Raw genomic sequence first — 8,162 nt, 5'->3', positions numbered from 1 at the left:
CAAGGCTGGAGCCCTGCTGAGCACGACTTGTGGAACTGGAAGTGCACAGACAAGCATGGGAGATCAGAGAGGGAATTATCCCGACAGCAGCTGCAGGTAGGATGCTTGTTGAGGCACTTACTGTGCTGTGCCACTTGCTTAATGTTCTCCTGTTGGGCGGTGGAAACCTTTCGCTGTGCTGGTGTTTGTCCCTTTTGAAATCACAAGCCATTTGTTCTCCTAGAGGAGTTGAAGGCAATTTTCTGCTATTTCAGGTTTTGATCCTTTTAAGCTACCAAAACTACCCCTTTTTGAACACACTGCTCGTTTTGCAGGCCCTGTGACCTGAAAATCAGTCAGGTAACCTGGAAAGGCTCCCAGCTGTGTGCATGGTGGTCAGAAAGCAGACAGACTCCTGTTCTTTTTGATATGGAAAGAGGAGAATTCTGCATCTTCTGCATCGTGTGCTGTTGTTTGTGCYGTGTAGAGGGCTGAGCAATTGCTGTTCATTTGGACTCCATTCAGGTGTACTGAGAGAATCATTAAACACCTCTTTGGTGATAGTGAAATAATGGAAAACCACCACCCAAAGAGCAGAAATTACAAAGAGTTAAAAGGCAAGCAGACTTGTTAGGCCAGTAAGTGCAGRGACTGGGGACTATCTTCCTGGCTGATAGTGTGTATGTGAGTTTATATATATGCACAGAAGCAAAAAGAGAAGGCAGAAAATAAGTCATTGCAAGGACGGGGACGCTAAATTGGTTGTTTTTTCCCCAGAAGGGCCTACCTTAAGTGCTGGAATCATGAGTGCCCCATCCAAGGGCTGTTACTGCTCCCCCCTGGGACACTGAGGACATGATTGGTAACGCAGCAGGACCAACGCTGTTCATTCCCAGACCTGCTTCCTCTCCCAAGGATTTTACTACCTCWGTTCTCAGATAGTTGGGACAGACCAGATGCCCAGTGATGGTGTGTGGAAGAATCTAAGGAAACACCCATGCTTTTGGGGCATAAGGAGTTTGCGTTAGTTAATTGCAACCCAGGATGCTCTCCTCCAGCAGCCCTGCTGGAGAAGCAGTGTTTCTTCTCAGTAAATAATAATTAAACAAGAGTTAAGTTAGATTAAGGGCCTCTGGAAATGTTTTGCACCGCTCTGTGTCTCATTAACGCTAGCAAAGATCCTGGTTACAGCAGTGCATTAAATCCTCCTGCTTCCTGGTGCCTGTATCCCTTAGGAATGTTACAGAGACATGATGCAAGAAATGTAGAGATAACAAAACCCTTCACTGCTGAGCCGAGTGTTTTTGCATCACCCAAATGTTCCTACCATCCTTTTCACTTCCCTTCTCAGGAAAGGGTCAAGTGAAAGATTATTACAAAAATATCACGGTGAAATACATCCTTAGATTGGCCTGCAGTGCAGGTGAATATTTTTTCTCTTGCTGTGCTGTTTTTGAGAGCTGCTGCCATGGTTTGTTGTAAAGTGCTTAACAGCTTCCCCTAGCAGTCAAATAGGCCTGTGCATTGAGAAACTGAGAAATATTACTCCTTTTTTTTGTTTTCTATTTTCCATCTGTCAGCTGACACTTGCTGTCTGCTGTTGCACCCTCTCTCTGGATTGTTGTCCCAGCTTTAATCTGCACAATTGACAAAGCACAAATTAACTGGATGAGAGCAGAGAAAGACCCAGATGTTACCTCATCAACACGTTTGCATGGGGTGATCAGCCACATGCTGCTCCATCTCATCAACTCTCTGCTCCGCTCCCAACAAACAACTTTCCTGCACTGGGGCAGGGGTTGTGCTGCTATTCCAGAGGAGAGCGTAGCAGGCAGGAGGAGACAGGGCAAATGAAGAGCAGCTTTAGAGTTGGAAGCACCCTGGTGTCAGGGGGTTTATTGGGTGGTATTTCTGGATATTTTGCCAGTTCTGTGAGGAAAGAGAAACAACACAGAGTTGCAGAGTTGGGGTTTGGATCCCCCCTTTCGCTCTGTCATGGTAGCAAGAAGTTCCCTTGTTTCCCTGCCGTTTAAGCCACCCACTGTGTGCTGTAATTCCACAGGGCAGGGGCAGCAGTGCAGGGAGGCTCCAGCAGCCAGGCAGGGACCCTGCCAGGGTCCCCACCACCACCTGCTCACTGGGTCCTGCCACTTGTGAAGAGGATCTGCTGAAGGWGGTGTGTTCACGGTCTGCTTTCTTCTGCATGTGCCCTTTGCAGAGGAGATACTAAAGTTAAGCTAGCCCATACTCACATACATTCAAGTCTGAAAAAAGGCTGTATAAAAGCTGTTAATCTGGAAGTAGAGCTTATCTGTGTCCTGATCTGGTGTTGTCTTCTTGGAGCAGAAGTCGTCATTTTCAGGGAAGAAAAAAGAGAGGGGAGAAAAAAAAAAAAAAAAAGCTAGAAAATGGTAATTGAGGCCTTCTGCATGGACTCCTGGCAAATCCCTCCAGCATGACCATAAAAACAAGAGAACTAAAGAAATACCAGGGTAGGTTTCCCTGTTGCTGGACATTCTGCAAATACCCAACCACCATCCTTTCCCCTTCCAAGAGGGGTGTGCCAGCTTGGAGTGATACAACCCTCCTGCCTTAAATTTGGAATAAGAATTAAAATCTCCTGGAGGATATTTTATTTTATTTTGTTTTGTTTTGGACATTGTGGTTTAGAGTCTGCAGCGTCTAGGCCTGTCCACCACTTGACCATAAAAAGAGTTAGAAGCTGAACAGCAGCATCTAAGCAGTGAGGGATGACTTGATTCTAGAGCAGAGCTTGCCTGAACACAACGATAAAATCAAGAGGCAGCTGCTGATGAAGATACACAGGAGATAAGTGTTTAGTCTTAATTGCATTTATTAGTGGTGCCCTAAAGGGAAAACCAATATAAGCAGTTTCTCAGTCAAGAATGGAGCCACAAGATGGGTGTGGTGTTTAAACAAGATCCTCCCTCTAGTAGCGAGCTTTTAAATCTTTTAAAAAGCAGGAGCACCTTGTGCAGAGTAAATGCTTAGCTGCTGCAGTGGTGCTGACCATGAAGATCTGGCAACAGCCAGAGCAGGAGCCATCAGAAATGCAGAGAGCCTGGGCTGCAGCTCTGCAGCTTTTGCAACAGAGAGGCCACGGATCTGTCCCCAACAGTGTGGGCCCTGGGACAGTGAATTTGCACTTGCTGACAGTATCTTACTTTTCTTAAGAAATCTTTATCTTAAGAAATAGTCCATAGTTTCCCAAGTGTCTGTAGGCCAGAGACTAACAAAACTTGGCATGGTCTAATAGGAGAATCCATTTATGCATTTATCTGGTTTGAATGATTACATGATGACATCTGTTTGCTTTACTGATTAAAACTGATTTCTTTAAGTTACTTTCTCATCTGATCTTAGTCCTGTGGAGAGGTCAGCGGGCACAGAGCTTTGCTGCCCCTGATGCTGTGCAGGAGTGACAGAGCACCAAAGCTCGATGAGTTCATTTGTGGGAGAAAACAAAAGACTCGTTGTTCCACAGGGGTTTGTTCTGATGAGTTAGTTCAGCATTTGAAAAGTATTAGCAGATGAAGATGTGAGTTAAATCTTTCTTTTCTATCCAGTCCTTTTGCTGGGTCCCTCACTGCGGCTCTCCTGCTCTAACATGAGCCAGGTTTGAGCTGTCAGCAAGACCCCGTGCAGGGTTCTGAGATGGCCACTTCAGATAAACGACAGGTCATTCTGCTCTATTCGTTATTAATATGGAACTTATTCCACAGGCCCCTCACAGATGCTTCACATTGAGCTGTGATCTCAGAACAACCACAGGATTGCAACTGAACTGCCAGGCAAATCATCACACGTAGGGGAATTGTTGGTATTAAACCACGTACACTTTCTGGTATTTGTTTCTGACTTCCATCTTTGCAAGCAACTTTCTGACAAAGGATTTTTCATCAGTGTTGCCAACATATGCTATAGGTTGGCATCATTTCACCCATGCTCGTTTTCTGCGCACTTAGTTCAAGAAGAAGAGCTGCTGGTAGCTTATTTTGTGCTGGAATATCTCCTGGCATGCTGTTGTGCAGGGATCCAGAATGTTTTTCTACATATAGATAATGTACCAGTTTAATTCTTGAACTACATAGTTTTCAGCTGTATTTATCCAGTGAAATAGTTGGGCCATTTCATCCTGAATGGTATTAGCTGGTGTTCCTAAAACATATAGTTACATCCGTATAATGGCACTGGTACCCTCGGAGTGAATTCTTATTTGGTGCCTGTAAAAGCATCTTTTCCCTATGAAGTTTGCCCATCCTGGTAACTGCCTTAGGATAACCGCATGGTAATCACCACCGTCATTCCCCTCCTCAACAGAGTTGTTTTAAAATACTCAACTTTCTTTAAATCAATCAAAAAAAAAAAAAAAAAAAAAAAACAGGTTCAGAGTCCCCATCTGTGTTTGTAAATCAAATGTGACTATTGCTCCTTAATCAAATCTATCTGCTTTGCTTAGCAGGTTCTGCTGAGGAGAGATCTGCCTCTCGCACCCCCGCGGCCTCCCGAGAGGCTCCTGCAGCACCTGGCCGTCCCCTGCAGCATCAGCAAATGAGTGGGTCTTGCTGAGTCTTTCCTTTAGGATTCCTGACCTCACTTGGAGACAGACAAAAGGTGGATTGCAGGAGGGATCAGAGAAAACTAGGACAAATGCTTTCAAGGTATTTTATGGATGGAGAATCTGATCTGTAATATGGAGTAAGATGCCTTTTTGGAGGGAGGCTTTAATGCCTGGCAAGARCTCCAAAAAAATCTTACACAGCCATGGAGCAGGAGAGGAGAAACCCTGAACTGCTCCTCCACCCRTACATTTAAATGAAAATAAAATTGTTTGGAGGTTCAGACAGGCAGCTTGGTGGTACTTTGCCATCTACAAAGCTTCCATAGCAAATGAAATAGTGGGATTTTTTGGAAGCTGAGCCTTGGAAGCTCCTTGCTTCTGGGGACTGAGTTATTCAGGTGAGGCTTTGTTCCTTACAGGATTGCTTATAAAATGAGGGGGAAATTGAGCAGTGATGGTGAGAACATCAAAAGGGATAGAACAAGATCTGCAAGCAGAGAGTGAAAAAGGGACTAGATGTAGTGCCCAAGGAGACAGTTCATGAATCTGGAACTGCCTGAGTTGTGGACTGCATTGATGCCACGTGCTAAGGGACCCCTAGGGCAGAATGCTCAGCTTAGGGGAGCAGAAGCAGCTGCATTGCTTGCAGGCTGTCATCTACCTGGGTTCGGTATAACGTTGTGGGTATAGCAGAGGCCTCTGGTATTTCAGTATTTATTCCTGTTAACAGGGATCTGATGCCCACTGTGCAAAAGGCCAAAGTTAGTGTGTTATTGTGAGTGTGCATTGAGGCATGGGTGCATTTCAGGATAAGCACGGAGGCCAAGATTAAAGATTTAGTCATCCAAAGTCATATCTAGCGTGGGTGTTTTTACACCTTCCTCCTTGGAACAAGACTCTATGGAGGCACAGGGAGGAAACAAGGGAGCTGTGGGAGGGCAGTTAGGCACCTAAAACTGCAGAGTTTCTCCAGGAAAGCTTAGATGCACTTGCGCATYCCTAAGAAAAAAGCATGTTGTCCAGGGATGAAGTGCAGTGGAGTGAGCAGCCCGTCTGTGTTGCTCGTGGTAGTAACAGCAAGCAGACAGCACCCAGTCCAGGGGTGCCAGGGGAGCAACTGAAAGCTGTCACCCTGCTTTTCCCCTCCTTTGTGATCTTTGGTCCAGGAGATAGCACCAATGACAGTGCCACTTACCTGCTAATGTGCTTCTAAGTGTCCAAAGGGACAGCTAATGCAGAACCTGGGGCACACTGGCAGGGGCTGGGTAAAGAAGACAACAGAAKGGTGATTTGTTCTCACCTCCAGGGTAAAATGCCCATTTTATTCCTTTTTCCCATGTTACTGAGGTAAGTTAACAGTAACCAGCATACCGGGGTGCTCTGGCGACCTGTCTAAGATCACTTCAACTGCAGAAAGCTGMAGCAGCAGAAACAGCTAAGAGAAAATAGCAGCACTGGGCAGGATTCGCACCACTGTGCAGTGCTCCCCTGTGAAATGAATAGTTGCTGCTAATGGAGGATGRCATTAGCCAAAAGGCTTCAGGACGAAGGTCTTGCAGGACATGTAAGCTGAAAACATGTAAGCTGAAATCTTTGTGGCTGAGRGAGGGCACCTGAGAACCATAAAATGCTCCCAGTTGTCCAGGATTATCCAAAGCTCTCACAACAGAGAGTTGGTGATTTGCACCACTAGCAAATGCTCTTCCTYAGCCGTAATCATTCTGCCTTCATACAAGCAGGTCTTGCTTTCAGAATGTGCTTGGTTTTCTCAGGACAAAGACCGCAAATTGAGAAGAAGAATGATCCAGACAACACTATGGTGGCTGCAAAACCACATATATAAAATTGTCTCTCTACCAAACTTTAGAGTCTTTAGCAAGTGAGAGTTAATTACAGCTCACAGCATTCTTGCCATCCTCATCACTGTATAGCAAACTGTGCTGTGAACTTAATTCTAAAGAGAAAAGGAGAGAGAGGAATCATCAAAGATTTGCARCTGTCTTGTCAAAAGAACAGTATTCCTGTGCTGTTCTCTCCATTTGCTTCGCGGAAAACCGGTCCCTTTACTCTCCGTTCCAAACAACTGTCTGTCCCAGCTCTTCTGCAAGAGAAACAACACAGTTCTTAGAGATCAGAAAAACGTGTAGTTGGAGACGATGGAAGAACTGGAAAAGGGTGACATGCGACATGACAAGAGGAGCCTTGGTGGTAGGTTCAGCATGGCTCKCCTTATGTAACGCACTCACTGAGCTGACTCACTCAAAGCTCTGCTGAAGGATCTGGCTTTTGAGTTCTCCCAGGTGACTCTTTCCCAGGGTAGGTGCCACGTGTCAGAAGAGCTGCAATGCAGACTGCATACGCCTACCACGCTGAGCTGGGGTGGGAGAGTGGTCCTGCAGCCCAYGACCATGTAGGGTTTCTGTTGATATCCAGTTTTAAATAGCAGGTGTTGCTGGGGCATCTAAACATTGTCAAGCTTTTCTATATCTTTATTTGCAAGTCAGCTTTATTGGTACATTTTCCTTTGTTACAAAGGCAGCTGAATAAATAATTGTAAGCTGGAARATGTAATTAATGTAGTTTTAGTTTTTGGTTTTTGTTTTGTTTTGGGGTTTTTTTCCATATGAGAAGATTGTGAATAACTCCAACCAAGAGCTAGGTCAGATTTGATTTCTTCAAAAGAATAACAGAGTTGCTAAGTCATCCCTGAACAATTTGGTACCTGGCAACAGAATGRTAAAGGCTGAAGGACTGCTCAGTTACGTGGCCAAAGTGAAAAACTGAGAACAGTTTCCCTTTGAATTATCTGAAAAACAAAATGTGAACTGAAATGAAAAGTACTGATTACACCAATGGAATATTTTATTTGGCCTAAAACATGTATTCYGTGATACAGAAATCAAGACATTCAAAACCTGCTAATAATAATTAAACTAAGCCATCTAAATCTGTTTCTGAGGTRGTAATGCCAGGGACTGTCAAATCATAGCACTGGTGGAATTGCAGTGGATTTAACACCAGAGGGAAGTTGTTACTGCTCATTATAACAACTCTAATGAGCACTTCTTTCTGTGTATATCTTAAGATTTTATTTTATGTATAGAACCCCAAGTCCACTGAAGCATTTATGTATCTGGGCTAAGTACTGAACCACATACAAAGATTACATGATTAGTAAGAGCATCCTCTTAAGCATATTTTTGTCTGTCAGTCTGGAATTTGAGGCTACATGTGGAGGATTAATGGAATAACTCACAACTACTTTCCTTGTAAAGAGAAAAAAAATAAAATAAGGAATTAAAGAGGAGTACTTCTTTATTCTAGTTGCCAAAGTGCACCTCTGCTACACAGAGAAAGCCTGAAGAAGGATGAGAGCTCTCATCTTTCTTTGGTGTTTGTTAATTGTGACATTGATCTCCTAGTGACAACACTCCCTCTTATTTCAGCTGAAACAAGAGTAAGGCCTGGGATCTTTTCAATCCAAAATCAAACAGAGAACAATATCGTTCTGCAAGAAAATCAAGAGCTGGTAAGTGTTTCTGCTTCATGTGTATTTTCTCTTTTTCTGCAAGAGGCTTAAGGATATAAGGCATCTCTAAAA

The sequence above is a fragment of the Nothoprocta perdicaria genome, unplaced genomic scaffold (assembly GCF_003342845.1).
Source record: "Nothoprocta perdicaria isolate Ctin4 unplaced genomic scaffold, notPer1 scaffold_59, whole genome shotgun sequence".
NCBI classification, from domain to species: domain Eukaryota; kingdom Metazoa; phylum Chordata; class Aves; order Tinamiformes; family Tinamidae; genus Nothoprocta; species Nothoprocta perdicaria.
This window is presented reverse-complemented; position numbering follows the sequence as displayed.